The sequence below is a fragment of the Rhea americana genome, unplaced genomic scaffold, assembly GCF_003343005.1.
Source record: "Rhea americana isolate MKP2758 unplaced genomic scaffold, rheAme1 scaffold_28, whole genome shotgun sequence".
NCBI classification, from domain to species: domain Eukaryota; kingdom Metazoa; phylum Chordata; class Aves; order Rheiformes; family Rheidae; genus Rhea; species Rhea americana.
Genome location: NW_028186401.1, coordinates 1,192,922 through 1,204,435, shown reverse-complemented (window position 1 = coordinate 1,204,435; position 11,514 = coordinate 1,192,922). Strand labels below are relative to the sequence as shown.

At 46.3% G+C, this 11,514-nt stretch overlaps 1 long non-coding RNA gene across 2 annotated transcripts; it reads right to left on the bottom strand.

The window, feature by feature from the left end:
* Positions 1-1,091: 1,091 nt before the first annotated feature.
* LOC146593771 (uncharacterized) lies at positions 1,092-10,919 on the bottom strand. 2 transcript variants are annotated; one of them, XR_014896289.1, is made up of 5 exons: positions 10,619-10,919; positions 9,427-9,553; positions 4,697-6,599; positions 4,415-4,612; positions 1,092-1,623 (listed from the first exon to the last, which is right to left on the bottom strand). It is a non-coding gene; the product is annotated as an uncharacterized LOC146593771 (long non-coding RNA). The 2 variants fall into 2 exon arrangements; XR_014896290.1 differs by having other exon boundaries at positions 1,092-1,475.
* Positions 10,920-11,514: the final 595 nt, after the last annotated feature.

The following is an 11,514-nucleotide window of genomic DNA, read 5'->3' as shown; positions in this document are numbered from 1 at the left end:
CCCGCCGCTCTCCGGCCTTCGGCCGCACGCACCAACTCACCCCGCCTGCCCGCGCTGCTCCCCGCCCATTGGCCGGCGGCGCCGGAAGGCGGGACCTCCGCGCTGCCTGGCCAATGAGAAGCGGGCGGGGCGGCTCTGGAGGGCCGCGAGCCCGCGCGGCCCCTCGCGGCTGCGGTATCCGCGTTATCCCATTAGTAACAGGGTAGCGATGCAAACAGCCTACATGCAGCCTAGGGAGATACACTGCGCACATAAATTATTATATGAATAATATTATGTAATCACTATTGTATAAACTATTATATTAGCAATATATTTATATATATAGCCTATACCCTATATAACAGGATAGGATATGATTATAATACATATTATTTATTATCARTGTATGAAGAATATATGTATAGCATATAGTGTGTGTGTATATATARTATAGCATATATATACACACACACACATATATACACACACACACACACCCCTACATACATACATATATATATATATATATATATTTTTTTTTTTTTCACTGTCAGTGCTAGGCCCGGGAGCGCTGGTGCTGATTTGGCCCCTGCGCCCAGGCCCGGCCCAACCGGGGCCGGGAGCTGCTTTCTCTGCCTTGGCCCGGCCTAACTCCGGCCTTTCGTTTAACGAAGGGGCCCGGGACAGATCTCCCAAGCGGACCCGCGCGCCAGGCTTCCGTGGGGCGGCCGGCCGCGGGAGCGAAGGAGTCGCTGCTGCTGCCGCCTTCGCCCCTAAAAGCACGTCGCTTCTTCCCTCGCACCGCTCCCCGGGACAGGCTGGTCCGCCAGCTCGCTCCGGCGAGGAAGGAGAAATTCCCAAGCGTCTGCGTTATTTCTTCAAGCGTTTATAATCTCTCTGTGACTACTGAGGTTCAAAAGTTACAAGGAGCAATAAGCGCTTTGTCAAACAAACACAGGTTACTCGGGGTAACCTGCTCAAACCTGGGAAATAAAACTGCCGAGGTGATCTGGTAAGGTGGGGAGAACAGCCAGACTTTGCTGACAGAGCTAAGTCTGGCTTGGCTTATTTCTCTTTAAATGCCATTTACTACTTTTTTTTTTTTAAAAAACTTTCAAAATATCAGGAATAATTTGCCCTTGATCTCACAGAAGGACTCCAGGAAATGTAGATGGGAAATAGCTTCATTCTCCATCTGGAAGATCCCTGAAGAGTCCTTAACGAAAGAAGCTTTTCTCCCAACTGTTGGGATGAAACAGCTGTTAAGAAAATCAAAAAAACYTTAAATAATCAGACTCAAAATCACTTCCCTTCTCAGGATCTGTCTACACAAACTGTGAACATGGAAACACAGAAGTATTTGACTGAAGGCAATTGATTGCAAGTAATTCCAGCTCATTCGTGCAGTCGTACGGGCTGAGCAGGACATCTGCTTGCACTCAYGTCCTGGAAGAAACGTGTGCTGTGTCCAGTAGACCATGCTCAGACATGTCCTGTAACAGAGCGCAATGGGTAATCAGTCGCTGAGGTTTWAAAACCCCTGGATAGACAAATCCGCGGTGTTCTCTGATGCCCCCGATACATCCTGACCTCTTTTCAGTCCGTCCAGAAAGTTGTCCAGCCTGGATGGGATTTGTATTCCTAACACAGAAAGAATTAAAGTCTTAAAAACAAAACAGAGTAGCCCAATTTACAGCCTTTCAAGCCTTCATTATCAAGCTGAAAGAACTGAAGAAAGACTCGTTCCAGTTCTTTTTCGCCTTCATAGGCACTTACACTGCCGATTCGCTTCCTGTGTTTTATGGGAAATTAAAGCAGGACTTTTTTTCTGAATGTCCATAAAAAATTCTGTAGGGAACAACTCTGTGCTAGTTCATGGAAAAGCCTTTCCCATTTCTTACTCCCAGGCACCTGGCATACTACTCTAACGGATCCGAAGTAAGACCTGGATGGCTCTTGGCAATGTCATTTCAAGCAGGATACTGAGAAGCACCAAATCCATTCTCTGGTTCTGGAGAAAAGGCCATAGCACTGCAGCAGCAAAACATGCACGGCCTGCTTCTACCCAYGGGACCCCCAGGTACCTGCTGCCATGGCATTCCCAAAAAACGAGACTGCTCTCCCTCCCAGCAGTTTGTCTGCAGTAACTCTCTGCTGCAAGAGGATCACAGTCCCTGTGAGGATTTACTGCTTTAAATACACAACATTCTTGAACCACAGGGCTTCACAATATTCCTTTTTTCTTGAGCTAAGATTCAAGCAGCAGATGTATGTTTTACCAGGCCTGAACAGGGAAACGGTGGAATGGATAGTCATTCATTGAGTGCTGCTCTGTCCCCTCTTATTTTTCCTTAAAATATTATACCAGTTCTCCCTTCAGCAAGAAATCTACTCCCAGCAAAGCCACGAGCAACCGAGGTCTATACGAGAACTGAATAGGTTCTCTCTTTATACCCATTTAACCAATATAACGGTCGTATGTCCCCTGGATTTCAGGAAGAGTAAGTGCTGATTTATGTTGATGTAGAAGACAAGAGAACTGAGAAAGTCTGTTAACTTTCGTTGAACAGGACGTAGTGATCTGTCCGTGACGTCCATGATGTTGGGCACCATCCAGCACCCACACTGATGCAAGCTCTTCCCCAGGGAGGGTTAATCACAATGCGATAGAAAATCAGAATTTTTCTGAAGGGCTTGTCTGGGGCTCTCCGAAGATAGTATAAACCAGACGAGGGCTCCCTCTTCCTCTCTGGCCCCTGCAGTTCCTCTAAGCCTTGCTCAGATCCAGAATTGCTCTTTTCTTTATCCTCTCTGCTTTGTTCCTCTCTTTTCAGGCTCACTTTGAAAGTGTTCCCATTTCACATGTATTCTGTGTTATTTTCTTTGTTTCTCTTTAAGCAGCCATCCACGCTTTGCAATAAAACCTGTCGTCTGGATTTCAGATCACTCAGTGATAGTCTGCTTTCTGCACGTGTGAAACTAATAGCTTATGTGCAGCTTGCAAAAAGCAGCACCAACCTCTCTTGTGCTGCTATTCAATGAACCCCTCTGCACACACAGACTCCCCGGGCCCTTWCACACGTCCAGGCACACTTTGCTCGTTTGGGTCTGAACTGAGGTTTGGGCTGCAGCTGCTCGGGCTGGCATCTGACGGTCTCCGACTGTCCAGGTTTATCAGGACAATCCATAAATCACCGGGGCCATGATTGCTTCTGACTTGATCCACAATTGGGGATTAATAAAAGCAAGACACAGTGAAATCACTGACCTGTTTTCTTGGCCGTGTGGGCCATTAACAAGAAAAATGTAGAATGAACAACAGTTAATAAAGGACGGAGGAGGGGACCCTTGCAAGTATTGAACTACACTCCTAACACCAAGTACGGTACAGGTAACCCTACCTGAGCATCTGCTTCTTAGTATGAATCTGCTACTGTTGATTTAGTTTAGTATACATACGGGAAGGCTCCGATACGGTACTGTGAGGCACCAGGACTCTGCAGATATTTCTGATACTGCTGAATTAACAACAAAGATGAGTCTGTGCCTTTCTATCCTTATTTTGCTGTTTCCTAATGCAACACTGGGAACACAGCTGTAGCAAACTGCATCCATGTTCAGMACATTGCATTTTAAGTTGCTTTTCTAACTGGTATTTTTTTCCTCCTCTCTTTTTTTTTAAATGCTTCCATGGCTTGACAATGTCAAAAGACGTCATGGTTTTGGTTCAAAAGCTTATTTTATTGACTGAGGAAGTAATTTGCTGATATATTTTCTCCAGTGATGGAATCYAGTGATTTTAAAGGAAAATGAGCTCTTCACATTAGCAGAAAAATCTGATCGAGACCCCTCATAAATTCCTGTCATCAACATGCAAACTGTTACACTCTTTTGAAGGAAATGTATTTTCTTGCATGTTTTTTGCAGGCATCTGCATGCTAGCAATAGGAAGTGTGAAAAATTTGTGCCTTTCCAGCACCTTAGTTACTCACCTCAGAATACCAGTGAAGCAAAAACTGTCCTTATTTAAAACATTTTTGGGAGGTAATTAGATGCACAGGTTTCTGTGTGGCATTACAGAAATTATGATGCCTCTATTGCAGATAACTTACAAATGCTGAGCTTTGCTCTGGTTTTGCACTAATRTAATACAGCTGACTTCAGTAAAATTACTCCTATGTTAAAATCAGAATTACAAGTCAAATCTGACTGAATAAAGCTCTCTTTGGCAAATGGAATGGCTAATCTTACATGGATACCATGCGTCCATTCGATTGAATTATATGCAGCCCAACAAGTTTAAGACTTAGATACAGCAGGCATGCAATGCAGAGAAGAAAACCTCAGTTAAATTAAATTAATTATAGGCATATACTTAATATAATTAATTGAGCTTTGGAGGTTACTCTGAGTGCACTAATTTACACCTTGCCTCTTTTAAGGGTCTCTCCTGGAAGCACTTGTCCAGCTCAGCAGGTTCCAAACCTGGCCGTGGGCACCTCTGCTTGTGAGCGCTGTGCCTCCAGCTCACCRTCGGTCAGGCTGCTGCACAGGCAAGGCACCTCGCGGGGTCTTGGACTGAAACATAACACCTTTAGGAACAAGCAGACTGTTCTGGTCTGCTCAGCATCTGGAAAGAAGCACAAAGCCTGTGTCTGTGCTGCTGTGTASGAGCAGTCCTGGGATGCAGCTCACAGCTAGCTTCATGCCTTACCTGCAGGAACATCCTTGTCTGSGGGCAACGTAACCTCGATACTCCCAGTGCCTTCTTCAAGGGTGTATCGACCAGCATCCACCCAAATGGCTGCAGCATGTGGTGGACACCAGGGCCTCTGGTCCTCCCTGGGTGCAAGCCTGCAAGCCTGAGAGGTGGGATTTGTGAGCCCTCCGCATCAGGGTGTGAGGTGTGGGCACCTCAGACCGCACAGCTCTTGTGCAGAGCAGCAGGGGTTGTAATAAACTCCATCACTAACCTGCAACTTGGACACCAGATGACTTTCACCTACGAGGGCTACATTTGCAACTCTCTCATGTATGCTGTAGCTCTTAAGCTTGAGGCTTTTATCTCGGGAACCACAAGTGCAGATCTGAACAGCACTGCCTTCTTCTGGAGGAGATAAGACATCTTTGCTCAGAGACCTAGTTCTGCGCTTGGTGTCTATCATGCAGCACCACTTGGCAAGGGCTGCCTGGTTTATGTGATAGTAGAGACTGAGTTACTTAGGAAAAACAGACACTTCTTTATATAAAAACAAATGACACATTAAAAGTGTTTTTAATTTTGGAGTTCATGTTTTCTTGGGATTGTGCCAAATCCTGGAGTCCATATTCCACACCCTATCCTTCTGGAGGAATTTGGCTAAGGAAAGCACCATAAGGCTTGTTCACTTTCCTCTCCCTTACTCTTTAAATCTTGAGCACAAGCAAAATTCCCCCTCCAACTTTTTTTTTCCCCTGCAAATGGTAAATTCTGAAGAACAGGAATGTTCCTGGGAAGAAACCCAGGCAGAATCACATTCAGAACAAGTCAAAGATTTCTTGCATAGCTGAAGCATGTGTTTGCAATCCCCAGTTGCTGAAGCCCATGAGCTCTGCCAGYGTATGCTGTTCCCTTCAGATGTTCTCAAGAGAGCTGTATCCAGTGCACTCTGTGGACAACATTTACTTGAGGAATCTGTTGATTTGCCCATCTGTTAATGGTGCCAGGGCCAAAAAGGCTCTCAATGAATGGAAGGCAAAGAGGCAACTTGCCCTCCCAAGAACCTGCATTAACAATGGTCAGAGCCATTCGTCTGCAGGCTTCTGAGTGCCTCAAACTGTCTCCACTTGGGCCAGTGAGAGCTTGGCTGCTGGTAATAATCTACCACCCTAGGCTTCAGGCAGCCTCTAGGATAGACAAAATCCATTAACATTAGCATGCACAGCCCCAGCAAAGTCTACTGCTCAAACAAGAAAGACAAAACCATTCCCGTGAGATCTGTAATGCATGTCCAAAAGATAAATTTTAACCTTTGGGAAGCAGCAGATAGGCAGTAGATACAGCCTGTTCTCCCTCCTGGGAGATGCCACTGATTCGGAAGGAATTTAGCTCTTCTACCAAGTGCTGTTTAATGGTTCGAAACTGGAAGCTGRTAGGGCCCAGGAGGATGGGCTCAGCAGTTGAGACACTGGTTTGAAAAAACATTGCTTCAACATATTTGCAAACAAGCCTTTGTCCTTGGCATCGTGCAGGAGCCCGCAGCAATTCCTTGGTCAAGCTGGTGCTGGGCCTGGGGAAAGGACAGGCTGTTGAAAGCATCGGTTGTCTTTCCAATGACCTTATCATGCGAGCTGAGCCTGCCAAGAACTGCCTCTTGCCCTCAGTGGCTCAGCTGTGCTCCGCACGGATCTGTGCTGTGCCAACATCTGATACGATGCCATATTGCCCAGCAGGATCTTGATGTTACGAGTGCTGCACACTGCATGTTGCACGCACATCCTTTCATCAGGACCTCGATTCCTCTGCTCCTTGCCGTGTGCGGCATTCCTCTGTGCTGTCTCCAGCTCATCCCCCTTCCACGTGTCCAGTCTGACTTTGCGATTTCTTGAACATAAGGTGCCACAGGGATGCCCCTGAGCTTATGAGAGAAACAGAAGAAACAGAAGTGTCTTTCAATGCGAGATCTTTGACCTTACTAGCTGAGTGGCTGTGCTTAGCACTGGAGGCCTGGCTCGCCTTCACACTTCCAGCTAGGGTTCCCCCCATCTTTACTGGTGTATGGCAATAATAATGACCAAGTAACATATGGGGGCAGCAGCAGGCTTTGCTTTCCTGTCACTGGGAGGCTGTAGTTGTGCCATCCCTGCACAGCCCTGGAGAATGGAGATACCGAGATGTCAAGATTTTAGGCTCGCTGTACCAGGCACAAGCCCAGAGTAACAGTTACAACCKATCAGACTAGAAGAAAAGCACATCCTAGGAGATAGGTTCTTTGTGGCCTAATGGGATAGGATGTCACCACTGAAACCTGTGCTTTTGTCCTTGCAGCTGGTCTTCCTCCAGCTCCTGCAAACCCTGCCCAAGCAGTTCTGTATTATAAAGAACAGTTATAGCATTTTCTACAATGGCAGATATGGCTGGAGTAAAACACCCAGGGCTCAGCTCAAATCCTAGTACTCTGCAGTAGACCAGCTTTGCAGAGCTCCTTGCTCTACAGGCAGGACAGAGGTGGTTGTTACCCTAGGGCCAACCTCAGGGCAAATCTCTGCTCAGATATAGCAAGAGGGCCAGAGTCTGGCTCCCAGCCTTTCAGTGAGGTGGGACAACGCTCTTACTTGACTGCACCAAGAGGAGAGATGCAGGGTTTGTCTGACACCATTTATTCTCCTGGAGACTCTGCATGTCCAGAGTAATAGGGAGAGGCTGTGATCTTGGCTCTGAAGATCTTAAAAGCTAAGTTTTTAGAATAAAGCATTTCAGTCAGAGAAGTAGCCATAATTTAAGTAGGAAGGCTCTGGAATTTTCCAGCAGCGCTGTTTCCAGAACACGATGTCTTTTTCCTTGCTCTGGGAGACCAGAACTTCAAGGGCTTCTTGTGCATCTGGTATTTGCCTGGTCACTTAGATCAGTGCTCCAYGTGATGCGAGTGTAAGTGGCATCTGAGCTGTATGGGCCTGGGCTGATGCTGGGAATGGCAAGAAATAAAAAATTCCGCAGAAGCCGGCCCATCCACTGGAAATGCTGATGGATTACTTGTAATGGCAGATGGGAAAGAAAACTGCCCTGTGCCCCATTAGCAATTAAAAAAAAAAAAGAATCAGACAAATGCCCAGATAGGAAAAGCATTTTCTGTAAYTGTGGCTGTTACTTTAATTGGAAAGTAGTGTTAACACAACAGCCTGACAGAGGCTAGTGCAATAGCACAGCAGGGCTGTTGCAGATCTGCAGGCAAACAGCCGAACTGCATCCCTCACCTTCAATCTGTGAGTTTSTGAAGCCAAAAGAACAGCTTTAAATTTAAAACTTCTGTTGGAGCTCATGCTTCAATTGGGCTCCGTGCCAGGACATGCAAAGACTCAGGGCACTAAAAGAAGAAAAGACGGTAGGGAGTCATTTGAGTTGGCTAGTTATGTACTGAGCTATAGCAGGATCTGCCTTCATTCCCTTTAAACTAACTTGTGGTGAGGACAACAGGGAGAAAGTGAGATTTTATCACTTGTAATTGTTAAACCAAAAGCTAGGGCTAAGCATGGCCCTGGCTGATACAACCCCTGAGTCCTGCATATAGCCCAATAGATCCCAGCCCCAAACTGGCTCTGCTAGTTTTAGCAACTGGGCTGTCCCTGAGGATGCCTGAAACCACTAACTGACCATCATTAAGGACATTCAAAGAGCTGCTTGGTTGGYTGATGTTTCCTATTCGCTTTGAACCATACTCTCAGGGAACCCTTTAATRACTGAATGATGGGACAGGTTTGCATTTACCCTCCTTCTTCCAAGAAGCTCTAAGTGCTTTATAAAGCCACAGCCACGTAATGCTGTAATGGTGCCTTGGCTATTGCACAGTGCTTCCCAAGTTACAAGGAAGCAAACAGATTCACCCAGGGCTGCATGCTGTGTTGGCACCTCAGCACAACCCAGAGCCCAGCTCTCAGGGAAGCTGGTGTGAGYGTGCATGAAGCAATGAAAGATACATTCCTCCGTCAATAAAGACTCAAAACAGCAGCAAYTGCAAACTGTGAACAGTAGCAAAGTGACACAAATGCTACCAGCATGAACACCAGGTACCAAACAAAGCAYCAGCCACCTAATGAGTTTTCTGTAATGAAAAGGCAGAAGAGCAGAACAATGTCTTTTACCACGTGGGCTGGGTCCCTGCTGGTTTTTGCTTCAGCTCCCTGGATCTTTGCACAYGCAGGACTTAGATGGACAAGCTGAGAATAATTACCAGGAATCTGGGCAATCCTTTGCTGGGACTCTTCWCTGCCAGAAGCTGCTTTACAGTATTCACAACTGCTTCCCTAAACATCTGACAGACTGGACAAAATTAAAGAAATATGRGCCTAAGGCTTCAAGGCCTACTGGGAAGTAACTAATCGGGCTCCCAGCTGAGCAGAACAGAAGGAATAACATTGTTAGCAATAAAGGCTGACAAACTGGGGCCATGAAATGGGTGCAGTCTTCTTGGGAAGCTTGCCCCAGCCCTCTGGACCATGTTCACCATGAGGAGAAGGGACTCAGGGGACCATGGGGACTTTTACCATAGTCCCAAGGACCTTCTCAGATGATAGGAGAAAAAAAAAACTATCACCCCAGGCCCGCAGGAAGGCACGTGGGTGCAGAGCCAATGCTTGTACACCCTCATGGCTCAYGTGCGGACAGCCTGCAAAGCAGTGGAGCCCAGGGTCAGGCGACATTTGTAGCTGCTTGCAGACCTGCAGCCCCRTCCCATTGCAGACACCAACCTCACAGCCAAGACTTTGTCGGTCCAAGGCCTCGAGATGGGAAGGGGATTCAACGTGGTTTCCACCAGCAGGTYGGGGGACAGATGTTGGCTCCCAGACGATGTCACGAAGAGACTGTCAACGCGTTCTGCAGGCGGGCAGGCGTCAGGACATACAAGGGAAAAAAGAAGAGGGGGACAAGGAAAGGAACTACTATGAGGATTAGAGAGTAGAAGTGAAAGTGAGAAGATGAAAGGTGGAAAGCGTCATCCCTCCTTCATGCTCCTGKATGGGACTCTACCAACAACAAAACAATTATCACACAGAACCACRTGCGACAGGATCAGCTAATCCCTCTGTTCCTTAAAATTCAAAATACACACAGGTTGAGGCCTGGCTAAGAGCAAAGTACCATCTTCTCTTCTTGTTGTTACATGTAACCCAAAGCCTGTTGGGAGCAGTGACAGAGAACAAGTACAAAGAAAAGCAGCTGGACTGAATTTGGTAATGGAGAAAAAAACAATCGTAGGCCTGCTGTTAAGAAAGAACGAGAACTAATTCGCTCTGTTTATTCTGAGTCATTTTGTTTGATTGTGTGTGCCCTGAAATTACGACACAGGGAACTTGAGAGCTGGGGGAATCATTTCAGCAAATGAAACTGAAGAGTAACAATTTTCTTCCTACAAGCTGGTAGTTTGGAGTTCAWGTAAACATTGTGCCACTTACTGAACTGGGAAAAAAAAAGTTGGCTCAGAGGCAATCACTAAATTGAGGAAGGATTTGTTGATAAGCTGCTCTTGGGGAACAATCTCAGAGTGATGTGAAAGATAGCTGGGAAACAGCACAGCAGAGCTGAGYTTGGAGCTAAGCAATCAGAAGAGAATATGGCATGGTCTAGGGGTTTTCTTTGCTTCCCTCCCCATTTCTCCYCATTTATCACCAGGGGAGTAAGTAYCTTTGACTGTAAAATCATCTGTGCCTAAAGATGTGATACTGAGGTGCGCCAGTGCTATTCTGTGGGAAAGCAGTTAGTGAGCCCTACTGCATCATCTCTGAACTCCTAGGTAGCTTTGCTTCAACTTGCTGGAGAAAACTGTAATAAAACTATTAGCTACAGATCTCAACATGATCAGCATTACCTTGACTTTAAACACCTACACTTTCAAATTCTTGCATTTATGGAGAAAAATAAACCACAATGGTTTCTACTTACCTGAAAGCTGCCTCCACCAGCTACCTTTTGTGGAAATGTCATGGGTACTTCAAAAAGGTGATCGCAGCAGTATTCCTAAGTGTCATCTCAATGTCTTCTGTTGAAGCTATAGGTGGTGAGGARGAGACGATGCTGTCAAACATGCAGTACCTGGCAAGGTGAGAAAAGCCAGAGGAGCCCAGCCCAGCAACTTGGTCCAGGAGATCAAGCTTTGTGCATGTTTCTTTTGATAGATGTGATGCATTTACAGATGTTCCCAGAAAGGGGCAGCAGAGACCAAATCCATGCGATGAACAGAAAGAGATGTCCTCATCAGGGAGAAATATAAATAGTGAGAATTAGTTGTAATGGCTTTTTCCTTGGCATTGGGAGGTTCCACCAAACGCCCATTAAAATAAAAACAGCAAGACCTGTACAGGCCAAAATGGGGCTGCTTAGAGTAAGAAAATAATGTCAAASCACTGTGAGACCATTTCCTTCACCTACTTTTCGGAGGCAGGTTACTACTCCTGCCCATGTTTCAAACAGGAACACTGTGTGGACCGTGAGAGCTGGCACAGCCTTGCAATGCATTGCAGTGGCATTTTATAATGCCCTACATAACACATCCATCACTGCAGCAGCGCAGTAGACTTCCTCCAGCTCCTTTGGTGTGCACGAGTGAAAGGGAAGCCAGGGCTTGGACCACMTTTGCAATCTCTTTGGGCTCTCTCAAACCACATAGAAAGGCTTTCTACAGCTAACTGAAGCTGCCACCTGAAAGAAAAGACACGATTCTTAACCTTAAGAAAATCCTCCGTTTTACTTAAGCCACTTATCTCAGTCCTATGCTACCTTTTTATGCCGTTCTCTTGCAGAGTCCTTAACCCACGACASGAGAGGCTGCTTCTCATGGT